Source organism: Lissotriton vulgaris, chromosome 2_1 (genome assembly GCF_964263255.1).
Source record: "Lissotriton vulgaris chromosome 2_1, aLisVul1.2, whole genome shotgun sequence".
Taxonomy (NCBI): domain Eukaryota; kingdom Metazoa; phylum Chordata; class Amphibia; order Caudata; family Salamandridae; genus Lissotriton; species Lissotriton vulgaris.
The window spans coordinates 546,974,957-546,995,722 of NC_141687.1; positions in this window are offsets into that span (position 1 = coordinate 546,974,957).

Below are 20,766 nucleotides of genomic sequence, written 5' to 3' on the forward strand. Positions count from 1 at the left end.
GCGATAGAGTTATGCCCCAAGAGATGGATTATCCTAAGCGGATAACCACTCGGTTAACTGAAAAATATATTGAGAGGCTAACTAGTCTGCAACAAAAGGTGCAATTAGGTCACTTGTGCGGCCAAAATTTATGTTGGTACGTTGAGAAAATAACTCAAGTAGTGAAAAGCATAAGTGTAGAATTAAGGTATGGTGAAAGCACCAATAAGAACAATGGTAGGGCACAAGCAAAGCAAGGATCTTGGTTTAACCAGGACTGCTTACTAAAGAAAAGAGAAGTTAGGAGCGAAGAACGTAGCCTACGGAAAAAATTTGAGAAATCGAGGGCGGAAAACCTAGTAAAAATAAAAAGGGATTATATCGCACTAATTCGAAATGCTAAAAGGCCCTATAAAGAAAAGTGTTGGAGCAAGTTATTAGAATCAATCGAAACCAAGAACACACAGCAGTTCTGGAAGCTAATCCAGTCAGCAACGGGACTTTCGGTTGCTCCTATGACTTGCGTAGTGGAAGAGGGGGCGTGGGCAGAATACATACAGCAATTATACGCCCCTGGGAGGGGGACTGGAAATGAGGTACCAGGGGATTGGAAAGGCCTAGTAGAGGATCTAAAACAAGAATGCTCAATAATAAATGTCCATAAGATAATAAGGACACTGAATCTAACTAGAGCTGCAGGCCCAGATAATTTACCAGCCCTGATATTAAACTCAAACCAGACCTGGTGGACGGAATTCTTCTTGAAAATGTTTGCCTTAATTTTAGACCAAGGGATTATGCCCCCAAACTGGAAGGGAGCCATAATAAGACCACTACATAAGAAAGGGGATGTATATGCCCCGAAGAATTACAGGCTAATTAACCTATTGGATATAGGTGAAAAAATTTTCTCTAAAATAATCCTTAGTAAGCTAAAAGTTTGGGTGGAATTTAGGTCTACCGTTCCCGTCGAACAAGGCGGCTTCAAAGAAGGTCACTCGACGATAGATCATTGTTTTGCACTGTGGGCATTGGCTAGGAAATCGATGGAACAAAATGGCAAATTATTTTGCTGTTTCGTCGATTTCCGGGCGGCGTTCGATACAGTGGACCGAAATAGCCTCTGGGAAGTATTAGAAAATTATGGAATGCCACAGGGTATATTAAACATCTTAAAAGAATTACATAGTGGCAATTGGGCCCAGGTCATTAAAGACACAAAGGGCTCACTAACCCATAAAATTCCAGTAAGGAACGGTTTGAGACAAGGGTGCGTTTTGGCACCCCTGCTTTTTTCAATCTTCTTGGCAGACCTCCCCGCTGCTTTGGAAGTTGAAAGAAGTGCGAGTCCACGTATGAATTGCAATAAAGTGTCATGCCTCTTATACGCCGATGACCTTGTGATCTTGGATCAAACTGAAATGGGCCTCCAAAGGAAATTAAATGTTTTTAAAGATTATTGTGATAAAAAGCTTTTAACTGTGAATATGGAAAAAACTAAGATCCTATGTTTTGGAAAGAGGGTAAATAATTTTAATTGGTTTTTAGGACAGGATAAATTAGATGTAGTAGGTGAATATAAATATTTAGGCCTTTGGTTTAATAGCACATTAAAGTGGAATACCCAAGTGGAGGCACAAACGGCTAAGGCTTATTCCTCGGTCTGTGGTCTGAAAAAATGTAATAAAGATTACGGTGACATGTCACACAGACCGCTTGTAAAGGCTTTTGAAGTTATGATCCCCCCACAAGTGCTTTATGGTGCAGAGGTGCTTTACCTGAGTGGTAAAAGAGGGTGGGACCGGGAAGAAGGTAAAATTCTGAAAATGTTGTTGTCCTTACCAAATAGCTCCATGATTCAAGCTATTAGAATGGAGGTGGGATTGACATCATGGGATGAAAAAACTCAAATGTCTTTAATAAGATTTTGGAACCGACACGAGTCTGGCGGTGAAGAGAAGGTTTCGATTTGGTGTAGAGAGGAAATTCAAGCGAGCAGCTTACGCTGGGCGCGAGATGTGAAGAAAACTCTCCAGACGATAGCCGCGCACTTGAAATTGAGCCTCTCTCCACCATTGTGGAATATAGTCTGCACTAAAAAAATGCTTAGAGACAAATACTCGAATACTCCAGATCACAAGACATGGACTATCTAAGGCTAAAAAAATCGGTTAATTGGGTAAAGAATGAATGGAAAAAGGAGGTCCGGTTCCCATATTTGGATTTACTGCCCAATAGATGGCTAAGATATGAAATCTTGAAGGTTCGGGTGGGCCTAAATCCATGGAAGATTGAAAGAAAAATAAGAGTGGCCCTGATCCACCCGGACGGTACCTGTAAATGTGGGCTAGGAGTAAGAAATTATATTTTACATACACTGTTTGATTGTACATGGATTTTAGCAATTCGGAAAGCTTTTTTACGTCCAATTTTTTTAAAATATGAGGTGACCTCCCGTGCAGACGCCATTGACCTCCTTACAGAAAGGACACGTTTTGGATATTACAATTGCGTTGGGGAAATTTCTGAAAGCAACAAGAGAATATATAACGGAGATAACAAAGGAGGGCGGGAGAGTTTAAAAATTACAGTGTATCCCAATTTTATGTTTTATGGTTTTACAAGTGTTGTAAATGTGTAAAATGAATTGTGGTTTTAAATACTTTTTATCACTATGTGTAATTCATTGCTCTATGTATGGTTTATAGACTATTGTCTAAATAAACTTTGCTATCAATCAATCAATCAATCAATCAATCAATCAATCAATCAATAAGGCAGGCATGCGATACCTCAGAGAGGAAGATAGATGACCTTAGTAACAGAACAACCATGTTGGAGGAGGAGGTAAAAGAGCTCAGAGAAATGGTTGTCACAAACTCAGTGTAGATAACAACATTGAAATCTGCAGAAATAGAGTCCATAGACAGAGTCGAAAAGTTGGAAAACTTCCAGAGAAGAAATAACATAAAAATCTTGAAAGTTCCAGAAGGTAGGGAGGGAGAAGATAATAAAACCTTTGTAGTTCGGCTGATTAAAAAAGAGTTGTAGGTTGAAGAATCCGAAGAGGAAATAGGAAGAGATATACAACGTGTACATAGGGATCCGTATAGGTTAAATACGAATAGGATAAAGCCTAGAAAGATCCTGCTTAATTTCCTAACATTTTTCTTAAAAGAGAAGATACTTTCTAAAGCTCTCAGTCTGAAAACAGTACAGGTCGACGGGACAAAATACGAATTTAGATCAAATGTTTCAACCGCTACCTGAAACAGGCAATGGGAGCTAGGAAAGAGGATGGATCAACTTAAGAGTGTAGTAGCAGTGGTTCAGCTTAGATTTTCAGCATACCTGAAAGTGATTCTCAACAACAAAATGCATATCTTTCATTCCTGCGAAAAGGTGGACGAGTTTATAAATGACCTTCAAGCAGGCGGTTCTTAATCCTATCCTGCTCAGCTTGCTTACCTGCAAGTAATTGAAAATGTAAAGTTAATAATGCAAAGTAGGATAGGATGACAAGTGAAGGGGGAAAAATAAATAAGAATATAATAATAAATAAATAAATAAATAATTAGAATAATGAACCAGATAACAACAAAAAAAGAATGTGCAGAATTTAAACATTGAGAAAGAATTTTAATGACTAAAATATTGACACGAATTACACAACTACACAATTAAACTCTCCTTGTTATGTTTCCTCTCCCTAGACCTTCTGGTTTAAAATCTGGTTTAAAATCAATAAAGGTTTACTTAGAAGGTGAATTTATTACAGAGGATATTTCGCTCTAAGGGTAAATCCATATGGCCTTTCGGCCTTGGTGAAGTAGGGAGGGGTTTTCTATGGGAGGGAGGGTGCACAGGGTGGGGAGCAGTGGGGAAACAAACAAAAAAAAAATAGTTCCTCTGAGGTCTCTTTTAATGTTTCAGAAGCAGACTTTTTACTTTGCAGTCATCGATGATAGGTGATAGGAAGGAAGGTACCATAACAATTTTGTCTTGGAACCTAAATGGTCTTAGGGTCAGGAGTTGGAGGGCGAAAATTCTTCATTACTTAAAAGACTCTCCAGCTCTGATTATGAAAGGAGGCAAAACACTAGGTGTTTTGGCCTCCAAAGCCTGGAATTTGATGCCAAGTGATCTTAGAATGCAACCTACGGAGGCCGCTTTCAGGAAAAGGCTTAAAACTTTGCTATACAATCTAACAGACACCTATGTGCTGAACATCATCTAGTGCCTCCTCACAGTTCTTCTCTACCTTTCCATAGCTTCAGGATGCTCCTTTCGGAGCGACAGTTTTGCGCTTTATAAATACCACATAACATTAACATTAACATTGACCAACTTCGCTCAGTGGAAGCAGCAGAACAAATGGATATGGAGGAAGATAAGGCTGATCCAGAAACAAATAATGTTGGTCCCAAGTTGAAATTTGAGTCTGTGCTTATGTCACATCCTTTAAGCCCTGTTGCTCCATCTGGCACCTTAAACGTTTAGTCAGTCCCAGGAGTGTTGTCTTCCAAAGAGGTTTCTCGAGCAACTTATAATGTGACTCGTGGGGTTGTCTGTAGCTTGGACCCAGTGATTTGGAGGACTTTTCTTTGCTGGACATTGCTATTCATATAGAAAACAAATTGAGTTTTAGAGGCTAATTTAAAAGTGTTAGTTGTCCCAGAAACAGCGTTGAACCTGTCTTTGAACTGTTCTGTCAATCGTCCTCCATTTCCAGCTTTGTATGGTAGTACACCTTCCTCAAGTATATAATTTCTAGAGCTATCGCACCAGATTAAATTAGATGTGTCTCCAAGTGCAGGGGCACAAGCCACATTGAAATTATCAAATGAGGGTACTTATAGGAATGGTGGTGGGAGGGCCAATTCTGATATTCTTAATGTGTTAGAGAAGATTCTTTCCTCAATTTTGGCCTTGCTAGATAAATCAATTGCTAACTCTGATCATGTGTTAGATGCGTTGTCGCCGATTTTAAGGGGGGTGCAGCACCTCACTTCAGCTGGTACGTATCTAAGGAAGGAAGTATTGGGTATTGAATTTAAATCTCAGGCGTCCCAAACTATTAAAGTGACACATATGGGGTGGTAAAATGGGAACTAAAGTGAGTACCTATGGTGGCCCGGTGGCTTCTCCTATTGGGCACTTAGAAGATATCCCCAAGGTCCATAATATATCCTCTACCTCCCTTCTCCAATCAGATACCTGTGGACCATCACTTTGCTGCTCAAGGGGAGTGTGTAAAAGAATCTGTACTCAAGAATTCTCCACAGATTTTCTCGATTTTAAAAAAGCAGGCATCTGTACGCCTCGGGATACTGTTTCACAAAATGACCCTGCCATTGTTAATCTATCAAGGGTTAAGACAAGGTCGACGAAGGGACATTGGGGAGGAAACTCACTGCAATGGAGATTCCCCCTGTATTTGCTCAGGCTTATTATTGCATTGCACTTCTCTACTTGGACTCAGGTCCTGATGGGAGGGAATTAGAGTTTGTCCTGTAAAGTAGAAACCCATTATAGGGTTGAAGCAAGGGCTATTAGCACCTCTTTTCTCCCTTTATATCAACAACTTGCCAAGTTGGGTGGTGCATTTCAAGGGGGACCACCCAAAGTTAGGAACAATGAAACTTGGTTGCCTACTGTATGCGGATGACGCCATTCTATTAGATTTGACCCCAATAGGTTCACAGAGAAATCTGAATGAATTAGGCAACTATGCCGATGATTACTTACTAAAAATAAACATTTCCAAGAGTAGAATGTGGTTTTTAGGGGATGTAGAGTTAGGAAAAATTTGCACTGGCCTTTGAGGAAAGATAAGCTAGAAAAAGTGAAGTTGTACCTGTTTTTAGGTTGGATTTTCTCAAACAACTGCTCAAGCAGCGATCAAATTACTCACTGCAGAAGTAAGTATCTCAGGCCTCTACAATTGGCAGGCTATATAAATGTTGTAAAGACACTTTGCTCATGTTTTAGCAGTTTATGAGATTAAAATTCCGCCGTCATTCAGTTACGCATGCGATTCAGTGGATGAGCAGCATTGGGATTTTTTCAAGAAGGTGGAAGGGCGCATTTGGTGTCACCTGAGCCATGCAGTTGTTCCATCGGCCCTCTGGCTTGAATTCGGGATTCTCTCGACCAATGTGTTTGCTATGGCAGCTAGCCCAAGGTGCAGTAATATTATATTGAATAGTGATGTGGGTTCCATATGGGCTGCCCTAAAACGGAAAATCTTTCTTTGCTTGAAGGGGAAAAGCACTGCTTTCAGAAGATATGAGAAAGCACTAGTCACATTTGGAATCGGGCCAACTGAAGCAGGCCCTCTTCCAAAGCACGCTTAATTAAAAAACAATCTATGAAGTTAAAGAGATATTGTACTGTGTTCTTGGCACAATAGGAACGATATAATAGTGGAGATTAGCAGGTGCAGAAAAACACAGTCATATGTTTTATGGAACCTTCCCAATGGAGTGCGTAGAACCATCATGCTTTTAAGGCTGAATTTGCTCCCCTTACGAATCATAACAGGAGTATGAGAAAGATTATCCAAGTAAGATAGCCTCTGTGACCTTTGTGGAAACCAAGTGCAAGATTTAAACCCTGATATATATACAATTGGCAGTAGCAGTCCCTACGGGGACAAACCGTACCTCAAAATGAAAAGCAAATCTAATTCTTCAATGGTATTAGCGTGGATATTTATACAATAATATAAGAGGAATGGGGTGCTGAAATAACTAATGGCACCAACTACCAAATGCTGCTGATAGCAAGTCAAAAGAACATGAACATAAACAATTGAAAAATACAGTTACAGTACTCCCTTAGTTAGTCACAATCAATTTCACCAGAACATATCCTTAATGAAGGAATATAACACGACAATATATGTCAACGTTTTGTAGTTGTAAGGCGAGTAAAGCGTGTCCAAATAACACACAGGTTCTCAAGGATTCTCCACAACAGATGAAAACAGGTCTCCTTTATTTGTACACCGCAAATTCCCAGCAATTTATCGAAGCCAACACGTGTTTCGTCTGTACAATTTCAGTATTCAGACTTTCTCAAGGCAAGATAGCCAATCGAGTATGGGTTCCATGTCACATAGCGTTTTATAGGTAGGTGGTGTCCAAGTGAAGAGAGCAAAATAGTCTAAAAGATCATGAAGTAGTTGGTAAATCAGCCAAACTATCAAATACGCAGCAGATAGCTGATTGTAGTAGAGCGAACACCATCACAAGTCTTGGCCCCAACCGGGACACTGTAACCCTACATGTAGTACCCAGGCACTCTACCAGGTACGCGGTCAAATGAAAGTATATACTGCAAAGGGCTGCCAGACTTTGATAAATCGGTCCCCTAAAACTCCAGAGTAATAAAACCTCACACTGTCCGTGTAACGATCCGCGTTGTTCTGAAGATTTAAACCCTGTGTTATTTGTCTGTCCCTTATAACACCCATTATGATGCTGACTGTTAAGACCAGTGTTCTTAGAATATATAATCAGCTCATCAGTGGAGCCTGGAGCTGTCTTGTAGCCCCTCATCCTGAATCCGCAAGTTTCAAATTTTTGATATATTTTAATAATTTTTTTAACATTTTCCAGATAGGATTACCATACTGTTTTTAGTTTTGGTCATGTTGAATAAAGGGCCTTCAGTTTATTAAAATATGCACAATATAAACTTTATAGATTAATAATTGCATTGTTGAAATTGTTATAGAAATCAAAACGCCTAATGCTGAGTGCACTGAGTTACACTGATGTACTGTAATAGAATTGTACAATTCTTTTATTGTACGTTACGTATTGGTCAGATATCGCATCTTGCCTAAACACTTTATCGCACATGCACTTCTCAAGTTAAGGACTTCCATTTTACGTGGAGTCTTGTTTTATCCTGATTGTTGCTGCTGTGTATTGTGTTCTGTATATAATTGATTGTGGGACTATTGTATTTTCAGTTCTGGAATGCATTTTACATTGTTAATGAATAATTGTAAAGAGTTGTTATTTGTAGTTTTCTGTGTAGTTTTTATGTGGAACTCCTTGGCGTTCCAAATCACAATAAAACAATTGATTAACTGATTGTGAGATGACCTGGGGGAGAGGGGCTTCTCCTCTTATTTCTGAATTGGACCTTAAGAGGAGCTAAAACTAAGTATTCTAATGACAAGGCCAGCCCGAGGCTCCTAGACAAGATTATTTTTACAGCTGAAAGATGATTACATAGCAGAGCAGTTCTTAGATGAAATAGAACCTGTCTTGGCTAGGAAGCTTTGTGTGCAGTTTAGATATGGGACCTTACCACTGTGTTCATACACTAAGAATTTGGCACGCTCTGCAAGAGCATTAGAGCAGGCTTGCCCATCCTGTGGAACAGCCACGGAATCAGAGGTACATGCCCTCTTAGGCAAAAATTTAGGGGGTAATTAGGATGGCGGGCGGCTCGCCACCACTGGCCCCGCGGTGGCGATCCCCCCGCCATCCCAACCCGATTTACCCCACCATATTATGATGGCAGGGGTAACGCGGCGCAAAGTGTGTCTGCCGCTTTTCCGCCAGTCAGCAATCGTTCCGATTGCCGGCCGGGCGGAACTGGCCCTCAATATGGTGGCGGTGCCTAGCAGGCACTGCCATCCATATTAGGATGCATGGGTTTGAAGTCCTTTCCAAGGTGGCAGGCACCGCGCGGTGCCTGCCACGTTGTGCATGGGAATGCACAACAGGTTGATTTGGCATTGCGGAGGGTGCTGCTGTATGAAGCACCCACTGCAGTGTCAAATATGCGGAATGCGACCGCCACGGGTGGCTGTCGCATTCTTATCAGTGGTGCGGGACTACCGCATATCTGGTGGCCGGGCCCAACACTGCAAGGATGCCATCCTATTAGGCCCCTTAGTTCTCAACCAGTAATTGGTAGAGATGCCGAGGTTGAGTCCCCATTTCTAGCTGTTTACCATAAATGGTACATTATGCACTTCATGAGAATGGAGTATTAGGCACTCACAACATTGCCCCATCTTCTTGATTGTATTGTATTCCATGGCCGAGTCACTGTAGGACTAATTGTTTATTAAAGTTGGCACAGCACATGGTATATTATAGTTGGCACACAACATATTTTTGATGATGAAATCTTAGATACCTATAACTTTCCTCAATTGTTATACGTTTTGTGTTTTATGGCCGAAAGCCGCTTTTGATTTTATTATTGTGTAATGTATAATTTTATTTGTGTTCTCTTAGAAACAATTGACTGTTCTTAATGAATGTGTATATTTTTTAGTGATGATCTTGTAATGTTTTAGTGATTTCAATGATGTTATTTGTTTTTTCATGGTGTTCCACCTAAACAAAGAGTATTGACTGACTGACATATAATGTATATAGGAGTTGATCCCAATTGAATGGGGAATATATATATATACGGATCTATTTTTCCTAGTCATATTAGGTGTAAAATTTCTCATTCCATGGGTATTAACACCCCCTTTTAGCACTTGCTTTTAGCAGGTAGTAAATAGCAGAACTATGTGGGAGAGAGAAGGGGGGCTTTCAGGAGAGAGGTCAGCCTATGAGATGACAGGGGTGAGGGGGGCATGTCATTCTCCCACCCTGTGGTAGGAAGGGCTGGGAGTGGCCAGATGGTGCTTGTACATGCACTCCCTCCCTGCCCTACTAGTGATTTCACCAGATGGATTTTCTGGTGTGGGTTTTGCATTGCCATTTTCTGCGTGAGGTAAGCTTGCACTGCTGTTTCCCTTAGTACCAATTCTGTAAGTCCACTGACAATGCTCAATGTGTAAAACAATAAGGGTTTGAAAGTGTAGGGTAGAGCACAGCTATTTCAACTGAAGGTTCAAGGTAGTTTTCGTGCCTCCGGAGCCCCCTCCCCGTCTGGAGAGATATTGAATACGACCTTAAGTAGCAACTGCACCTAACTCGGTGTAGTTGTCCCTCCGGGCACCGAATTGTGCTGATTCAGCTCTCAGTTTTCCGTTATTTAAACATCAAGTTCTTTTGAGGTCAAAATAAAGATAGTTATTCCTTGGTTGTGAGTGTGTTTCTTTTATTTCTCATGAAGTTATTTAACACACTAAAAAACGTTTTCCTTGTATTTCACATGAATTCCAATGCATTTCGGCAGTATTATTCTGCCTTCATCAGGGAAATAGTAAACCTATAAATTAAAAAAACACAGTTTTAATCTATTGTACTGTCTGTTTAAATTAAACATTTCTAGTTAATTAACATTTGCTGATCTCTGAATTCACAGGCTACTTATGTAAATTTGTTTGATTACATCTATACGTTATAAGGATCATTCTGATTTATAGCATTCTGTATACAACGATATTCAGTACATTGATAATGCGTATTGCTGGTTCTTTGCTAAAATGTATCTAGATTAGCCGGCTGTTTCATGTTGCCGTCTACGCGGCGCTGGTTACAGTGTATTAATCAAACCTCGCGTAACGCGCTGGTGGTGTTTTATCACCCCGTGCAGGGATTTCGTCTCCGTCAACAAACTGCTGCTGAACCGCATATAAAAAGCTCAAGAGTTAGAGGTTTTACGCGCTTAATCACCTAGCTCTTAGTTTACTCACTTTCTCGGCGTTTCTGGTGCTCGCGCCATTCCTCTACGGACTGCTTGGAGTTGCTTCCGGTGTTTACGCCCCTGGCGCCTGCGCTCTAATATACTCGCTCTAAATCGAATTTTTTCACGAATGCTGGTTTGAATGTCCTAACTTTATTAACGTATCGGACTTAGGGGATCTGAGCCAGAGCTCGGTACCACTATGTGCAATGTGCCGCGATTGCGCTTGCAAGCTGATAATGTGCTCAATAGTTATGTCTACTATAAGGATGTGTAACCAATATTAATCATACTGACATTTATAAATAACACAAAAATTCTGTTCTTTCATTGAGTCCCCCGGGCTTCAGACTGCCCAAGTTATAAATCCAGTAATTCTCCTGTTTTAACAGTCTGGTTTTATTCATTGGTCCTTCCAATTTGGGCAGTATTTCAAGTACACATACTCTTAGTTGGCTGACTGTGTGTTGCTTTTGTGTAAAATGTTCAGCTACTGCGGTTTTCTGAGTTTTGAGTCTAATGGTGCTCTTGTGTTCATTTATACGAACTTTGAGTTTTCGTTCGGTATGTCCAACGTACACGTCTCCACAGGGACATTTAATCATGTAAATCAGATTGCTTGAATCGCATGTTGCGTTCACTTTTAAAGGTATGGGGTAACCCCTTTGTGGATGTGTTATACTTGCACCCTTAATGATGTTGTTACATGTGTTGCAGTTATAACACGGGACGGTGCCCCGAAATGATTTGGCTGTTGGCAGTTCTTCTTGTGGTTTTAAAAAATCCGCTAGATTTTTAGCACGAGTATGTGCAAAGATTGGCTCTTCTGAAAAAATTCCTTTAAAATCCGGTTCCATTGTGAGCATTGGCCAATGCTTTTTGATGATTTGTTTTAAATTGATAGCTGACAGTGGAGAATTTACTAACGCATGTTATGCGGTTAGTGGATGTCGGAGTTTTACGAACTAATAAGTCTTCTCTGGATTTCTGCTGGGCTCGTATTGCTGCTGTTTGAGTGATGTCTAAGGGATATCCCCTAGATAGGAATCTTTGTGTCATTTCTTTCATTTGTTCTTCGCATTTAGAGGCTTCAGAGACCACTCTCTTCACCCGTAGCATCTGAGAGTATGGGAGGTGTTTCTTGAGAGCTGGAGGATGGTGGCTGTTGTATAGCAATAAATTGTTCCTATCTGTTTGTTTACGAAATAGGTTAGTGGCAAATTCCTCCGTCTCTTTGGTTATTTGTACATCAAGATATTCGATTTTGGTTTCTTGGATGTTCCATGTGAACCCAATTTGATCAATTTGCCTGTCCATATTTTGTATTTGCTGTTGGAGTATGTTCTGGGAACCTTTCCATATCAAAAAAATATCGTCTATAAAACGTACATACATGGCTATGTTGTTGTTCCAGATTGTGTCTTGAAACACGTGTGTTTCTTCAAACTCTGCCATGAACAGATTTGCGTACGCCGGGGCGGCGCAATTTCCCAATCGCGGCACATTGCACATAGTGGTACCGAGCTCTGGCTCAGATCCCCTAAGTCCGATACGTTAATAAAGTTAGGACATTCAAACCAGCATTCGTGAAAAAATTCGATTTAGAGCGAGTATATTAGAGCGCAGGCGCCAGGGGCGTAAACACCGGAAGCAACTCCAAGCAGTCCGTAGAGGAATGGCGCGAGCACCAGAAACGCCGAGAAAGTGAGTAAACTAAGAGCTAGGTGATTAAGCGCGTAAAACCTCTAACTCTTGAGCTTTTTATATGCGGTTCAGCAGCAGTTTGTTGACGGAGACGAAATCCCTGCACGGGGTGATAAAACACCACCAGCGCGTTACGCGAGGTTTGATTAATACACTGTAACCAGCGCCGCGTAGACGGCAACATGAAACAGCCGGCTAATCTAGATACATTTTAGCAAAGAACCAGCAATACGCATTATCAATGTACTGAATATCGTTGTATACAGAATGCTATAAATCAGAATGATCCTTATAACGTATAGATGTAATCAAACAAATTTACATAAGTAGCCTGTGAATTCAGAGATCAGCAAATGTTAATTAACTAGAAATGTTTAATTTAAACAGACAGTACAATAGATTAAAACTGTGTTTTTTTAATTTATAGATTTACTATTTCCCTGATGAAGGCAGAATAATACTGCCGAAATGCATTGGAATTCATGTGAAATACAAGGAAAACGTTTTTTAGTGTGTTAAATAACTTCATGAGAAATAAAAGAAACACACTCACAACCAAGGAATAACTATCTTTATTTTGACCTCAAAAGAACTTGATGTTTAAATAACGGAAAACTGAGAGCTGAATCAGCACAATTCGGTGCCCGGAGGGACAACTACACCGAGTTAGGTGCAGTTGCTACTTAAGGTCGTAAAACAATAAGGGGACATTATGATGGTGTGTGGATCGCCACCGCCTGACAGGCCGGGGCGATCCGCGCGCCATAACTCCCCGCCGGACCGCCATTTACCCCACCATATTACCATGATGGGAGGTACCAGGGCGGACAGAAAGACTATCAGACTATCGATTGCCTGCTGGGCGGAAAAGGCACACAATATGGTGGCGGTGTCAGCCTGATGAGTGCGGTGGGCATGCCTTTCCATGAAGGAGACTCTGCCATGGAAAGGCATGCGGAAAACGACTGTGGGGGCCTGTTGGGGGCCCCCAGGTGGGTGGGTGGCTGCACAGGGGGGTACCTATGGTACCCCCCTTCATTGCCATCACAAGGTGGCAGGCACTGTGCGGTGCCTGTTACATTGTGCATTGCAATGTACAACATGCCCCTTTAACATTGCGGTGGGTGCTGTTTACAGCGCCGCCCGCCGCAATTTTAAAGGCAAGAATGCACCCGCCAGTGTGGCAGGTGCATCCTAATTTGCCTCGTGGGACCGATGCACCTCTGGCGGTCGGTCCCATTTTCCATTACTGTGGCGGACGGACAAAGTCCGCACGCCATCGTAATGGGGCCCTGAGGGCACGGGATTACCAGTCCAGTTAATCATACTCAACTGGGTTCATAAACATTCACACTTTGAACTGGTAATCCTGCTTCAACTTCCTGCCGATCAGAATTGTATTCACTTTTAGGACTTATACCTGTACACCATGACGTACCAAATCCATGTCACCTGTGCTCTAAATCCTATGGATCCAGGGAGTTAGAATAATAGGTAGCAATTTGACATTTACCTTAATAGAAATAACCAAAGACTCTGGAGAAGTTTAAATACTTTATCTATGCAAAATGTTGGAGTCAGAGGCCACAATAGTGTGACCAGAAATTTTACATGTAAGAAATAACTATTAAAACATAAAGTTTGCAAGAATTTAAGGTAACACCTTTAGACATTGGTACCTGGGAAGGGTGAGAAAGGGAAAAGGCACAAGGCTTATATTTACCTAGAATGGTGTGAAGACCAACTCTGGCCACGGGCTGGGACAAGAGAAGGGCTCCCGACTAATCAGGTGCCAACAGGACAGGTGCAGATTAGGACAGGTACCCTCCGCTAGTCCAACGCCAGCGTCACACCCCTCTCTTCGGCTACTCTCGGACCTCGACTCTTCCTCAGCAAAACTCCTGATTTTTCTGTCAGAGTGCTCGACCAGCACTCTGCTATCGATTCTCCTTCAGCATATGTTGGGTCAGTGACAGGTCTGTGACAAGTCGGACAAACTAACTAAGCCTATCCTAGTTATACCATTTCTTGGGCATGCACCACCCCCTAAATGTTGCAAAGTCTATGTGTTCCCTTCAGTTGATTGGTCAGAAAGACGAGGAGAGGTCATCACACCATACTAAGATGAGATAATTTCAGTTCAATGTAGTTGATCAATGTTCCCGCCCATAATTTACTTTCCCATGCTTTTAATCCACCCAGCAATATTTGTATCAAATCATATACATTGTATTTGATACATCTCATATTTCTTCCTCTGGTGGGGTCAGACGGTCAGTTTCCCAGGAACATCATGGGTAAGAAGGGTTTTGGCAGCTATTCAATGACATGGATTCCAAGGCTCTTTGTGCTTGATCGCGCATGCCCAAGAATTTTCAAAATGGAGTCTGTAGCACCCCTCCGGCCCAAATACGAGCTATCAGCAAAGTTAAAGGAAGACACATAAATGAATGCACTGTATACCACTTATTTCTACTCTATCCCCATTACTTTATTTTAACTATAGCATTAATAGTTAAGAAGAACATACAAGTTTTAGTTCGAGCAGGAGCATGTGCATTAGTATGTGAAACATGAAGCGGCCATCTTTGGCACTAGTGCGCAGCTGCAAGAAATTCCCACCAAAGCGAAAGGATACGTCACACCACGTAGATGTGGCAGACGCATGCGCAGAAAGGTTCCTGCGTTTTCGGCGGCCATTTTAAGACACTCAGGTTACTGTTAGCAAAAGCACATTGATAACTTTTCCATTATACTAAAAATGTTGTGTAATGCAATTATTAGTAGAACAAAACATGTTGATTAATTAGTTTTCATGTTATTTCGAGAGTGCTGAATCCAGGCAAGTTTCTGTACATATGAAACCTTGCTCGATCAGCCCTATGTGTTCATGTTTAAAGTTCTGCTCAGAAACCCACTGCTAGTGCTTCTGAAGATCGGGGTGACGACTCCCAAGCCTGCGCAGTCTTGATTCCACCTCATGCCGCTTTCATCCATCACGGACACTCTCTGCCATCTTCATCTCAATCTTGCAAGCTCTTTTTCATCCCAGCTTTCTACCTTTCAAACGCAAAATCTTGGCTTTATCTGTGCGTGTTTTGTACTAAAGTTACTTTCCCCTTTGTGATTCAAGCAGTCTCCTCATCGAAAGGAAACATTCAGTAGTACATACCAGTAAAAGAGACGAGAAATCATATCACTACAGTCATTTAAAGATTAGGGTTGTTTACGATGCGCCTTTAATTAAATGCTGAGCAGTAAACAGTTGATTTTCAGTACACACGGGTTGTCGGGGTCTGACTGGATTTAGCGGACTCCTTCCTGCTTATTCCGGGCCACGCGCGTCAGCGAGGCAAGCCACGCCAGCGTGCTGCGGACAGTTCCATCTTCTCCCTTCAAATCCTGCCGTAAATCCCGCCGTAATGAGGTTCTGACATTCTCGGGCTGACATCAAATGTGCTGCTGCTGAGCAGGGCCGCAGATAATCGAGGATTAGGGCCGGCTGCTGTGTGTGCATCCCACAGATACTGCAAGTTCCAGTTCAAGACCATCGCGAAATAAATGTACTCTTAGCAATTTTAGCTGAACCTTAAATTGCTGTCGCAAAAAATATGTCACTCTTCTTTGCCGTGACATGTCCACTTGGTTACCTCGCAGGAGAAGATTCTGGGGGTTGGTTTTTGCTTGGGTGGAGTAAGGGCTTGGGGCTGCAGCCGACTGGGGGAGGGTTTTGGCTTTTGGATCCAGAGGTTTGGTAGGCGTGGCTCGGGCTTTTTGGTAGGGGTGGGGGGTGGTGCTGATCCGGCAAGTAAGTAAGTAGGTGTTTTTGATCTACCAATATGAGATAAGGCGACAGCGTGGCTGGTAGTGTAGGCAGTGCCATCATTTTGTAGAATTTTGGGAAGTTAGTTGTCAAGTTTTAGGAAGTAGTTTAGTTGTTGGAGAGAATGGAGGATCCTAGGATTGAAGAATCCATCCGCCTGCCGAAAGAAGCAGGTCAGCAGCACCTGTCCTCGAGTAGCGTGTAGGATGGAAACAGGCCCATAGCCAGGGATATTTCTTTTGGGGGGCATGGCCCCCACTAATGACACGAAGGGAATGGCATTGGACATGTGCACAGGGTAGTGAAGTTATAGGACCAACATATCATGGCCTAAATATCATGTGTTCAATATATATTGTCCTAAATATTGTTTACGAAAATATCGCAACATTAGAGTTAATATTATAAAGTAAAAGTTATTAATTTAATAGGGTAAATATACATGGAGTGCATGGAGCTTTGTGAACTGTTACAGATCAGATAACCAATATGTGATAATGGATACACCTACCCCTTATCCTAAAGTGGATAGTTCAACCGACATGAATGCAGTATATTTCCAATTAGTGCATATCATAGATGCAAAAGCAAAAATATAGTCGCTGTCAAACGTGGTATATTGTCAATTGGGCCCACAAGTAAATGCATTTCATAACTATGATTAATCACTTGTAGATTTTATTTCACATCGAAGAACTAATAGTGTGGTTTATTATCAGTTCCATGTAGCTAATGGAGGTCCCCCTGTCTTGGGAGCTGATACAGTCACTATGTGATATATGTTAAGAAATAGAAACGTGTAATGTAACTTGAATATCATTGCTCTCCGTCATGCATTTCATTTAGCTATGATTTTTCTGCGGAAAGGAAGCTGTGGTCAGTTTTTGACAGTATGGAAATTCACAATACACCTCGAGCGCCTAAATATTGATTTAGGAGTTCAAATTCAATTTTGCTGAACAAAAAGGTATGAATATGCACTTGTAAATGTATGTAATCTCTTCACATAAGTGTTGAGCTGCATTCCAATGCAGCAATACCTTGGAAATCTTTTGTACAGCCACAAACATTTGTTCAACACATTCCCACCCTCCTGTAATCCTATAATGTACTTAATCTGTTCCTGTGTATCCTTTATTAAAAACAACAAAGTAATTAAATTGCAGTTCTGCATAAGTACGAGGAGGCTAAGGGCGAAATGGAACAGTGTAGTACCAGCTCATCTTCCTGAAAAAAGGGAAACAGCCCTACCGAAATCTGACTTCAGATCTTCAGTGCAAGAATTGGTCTTCTTAAACCTCTATGAAAGTGCAGCTCTGCACAGAGACCTCCCCCACTTTATAGGGGCATGTCTGAAAGGGCCCTGAACACATTTATACACATCACCCCTCACTGTAGAAACGTCATTAGTTTCCCTTTCACGCCTACCTAATTTTTCAAAGAATTCACCTTTCTGAGTACAGGTACAGGTATATGAAACGCATGTGCCAGAGGTGCCAGCACTCTCTACGCTTAGACACTAGGGGCCAGATGTACGCCGTTCATTTTTGCGAGTCGCAAATTGTGACTTGTGACTTGCGACTTGCAAAAATGAATGTACAACAGTGTCAGAGACACTGTTTGCGATTCCCAATGGGGTCGCACAATGCGAGGCTCATGAATATTAATGAGCCACTCACAATTTGCAACCCCATTGTGAAAGGCTGGCCCTCCCAGGAATGGTGTCCTGCTGGGCTCAGCAGACCTCCATGTCTAGAACTGCTTTTCAATAGAGCAGGTTTTTCTTTTAAGTGAAGCCAGTTTTCCTTAAAAGAAAACGGGATGTATTAAAAAAAAAAGAAAAAAAAAAAGAAAGGTTTTCGTTTAATTTTTTAAGGGCTGGTAGTGGTGCCTGGGACCACTGCCTGCCCAGAAAAAATATTTTTGGAGCCAGTCACAAAAGGGAAGGGGTCCCCTGGGGACTCCTTCCCATTTGCGACTCCATTACCACCCTCTTGAAGAGGGTGGTAATTTGTGAAGGTTTTGCAACTGCAATTGAGTTTGCAAAACATTGGTACATAGCTTTGAGGTGGCTATTAAGAACAGAACACCCCTTCCTAATAGCGAGTCACTAAACACTATTTTGTGAGTTGCAATTTATTCATGATTCGCAAAATAGTGTTTGTACATTGGCCACAGGTTTTCAGCATGCGCAAACAGGTCACAAACCTGTTTGTGCATGCTAAATACCATCCTACATCTGGCCCTATAGGAGCTTGCTTGATGAAATCTCCCATAATGCAATTGGAAGGACCAGGAAATGCCTTTAGCCATGCATCATCCTCAAAACACAGTGCATCATCTACAAGTCCACTAGAAACAAAACCACTAGTGTATCTAGCAGATGATCTAGACATGTTAAGGGACAATGTCACACCAAAAGCAAAAACAATTGTGAACTTAAAATAAGAAAATGCAAGTAAAAGAGACCAGACCAGACAAGACCAGAAGACAAGCCCTCTCAATTAGGAACAGCTCACCCATTAGCATCTAACCACTCGCGCTCTCCTGCAATTCAGGAAGGGACTGAAGGCACAGCTATTCTCAAAACTTCCATTACACACCCTACTCACTCTTGGTTGCCCATATTCACTATTCCTCACTGTAAATCTTTTCAAGAATTTACTATAGGCCTCCTTTTCAGTGTTCTGTTATTTTCGAGCTGTTTGCACTATTGAAACACCCTCACATATACACAGTGGCAAACCAGGTGAGCAATTCAAAAAGGCAAATGAATGAACGGGAATGAATACTGGTGTTTTCAATCACCAAGTAGAAAGGATTTATCTAAGGAGAGTTTAGATATTGGTTAGGCATTCAGATAAATATTTCCTCTTTTCTTCTACCTCACATTTGATCTCATCAGTAAAGGGTCTAAGGAATACGTGGACCTAAACCTATATCCAAACATCCGTCCTTACGTATTCCATCTGCCCATTTGCTTGACTCCCTTTGGATGCCTGTGTCCCGACTCACTTTATCTATGTTATGTGGGGCAGTGGATGTGTGCTGAATATTTTTTTGCTGCGTCTTAGAGCTTGTACCCAGTACTGCAGTTTTTTTTCAATTTTTCAATTTCAAAATGTTGTAAATATCAGATATTACTATTACCCAGTTTAATGACACTCAAATTATTTTCAGAAGGATGGATGGCTGAGTTTGCTCTATGAGGGATTGAAGAGAGGAAAGTCCAGTCATGTGAATGGGTGAGTTACAGGGTGGTCTACTGAAATATAGGACAAATGATTAACAACTCTTTATACAGAGTGTCTACCAGTCCTGGAATGGGGTTTGGGTACACTTAGGGCCTTATTACGACTTTACCAGTCCTCCTGCGGTGCTGCCACTGCTCCGTCTGCAGGAGGACCGCCAAGGCTGTGGTGCGCCCACCTGCCAGATTCTGAGTTGAATCCATGTCAGGAGGGCGGTGCTGTGGCAGTACCATGGCAGTGGCTGCTTAACCCCTCCCCTGCTGGTGACGGAACCACTCCGTCATCAGCCGCGGTCGCGCTGTGCTGATGACGGAGCGGTTCCATCACGGCCCGCTCAGCACGCCTGCGCGGCGCGGATTCCGCGCCTTTGCTGGGCGTTCCATTGAGCGGGCGGGGCCGTGACAGAACCGCTCCGTCATGAGCACAGCGCAACTGCGGCTGGTGACGGAGCCGCGTGGCCCCCCGCCCCCTTAGCACTGCGGCGGAATAGCCACCGCAGTGAAGGGGTTAAGGCACTTAGGAGAACCTTAACAGTAGACAGCCGCTGTGACAGAATTTGGAGCACATTCCTGCACGCTGTGGCGCGAACCATGTCATGCATGCAATATCATGAAGGGGTGCAATTTCAGAGGGAGAACAACATGTCCCTACCTGCATGTAACCCCAGGCCCAGGAGTGGCAGGGGGCCCTGTTAGGGCCCCCCTTACATTCCTCTCCGCCACCCTTGAAATGGTAGGTGGACAGGCAATTCATAATATGCCCAGCGATGCTGCAGCAGAACCGCCAACATATTTACTGCTCCTGACCGCTGCACCACTGCAGCTGGATCCTGGTGTCCGGTGGTTGTGGCTGTCCTGGGGTGGTTTGACCACAAGACTTGGAATACTCTGGGTGGGCCCGCAGTGTGGCGGTGGTCTTAATAAGGCCCTAAGAGTAGTCCTGAGATGCAAGTCTGACACAAAAGTAGAAAGTAGGTAGTGAAAGCTAGGAGTAGTGCAGAATTAGTTTTCCGGAACACTAGTGATGTAACTCGGTGCAAGCAAGGTAAAGAAGGGTTAACTGGTTAACAAGCCAGGGCTTGATTCTGTTGTGAAGCAAGGCTGATAGGCTCCACTAGTATCTTGGTACAAGGACTTACTTTTCTTTTAATTATATGTGCCCCTACAGAAGTAATAGCTACTGGTCATAAACAAAGCTTTCTGAACTCGATAACGAAGTTTCACAGAGTGTGAACGCACAGGTGCATGCACATGTATTATTTTGACAGGAGCCAGTCTTGAGAACCAGCCCTTACATCCTTCCAGATGGAACGAGAAGTCAGACAGCGTACAACATGGGAAAATTATCTAGACTTATATCTGAGCAGGTCTCTGTGTATCAATAGACGTATTT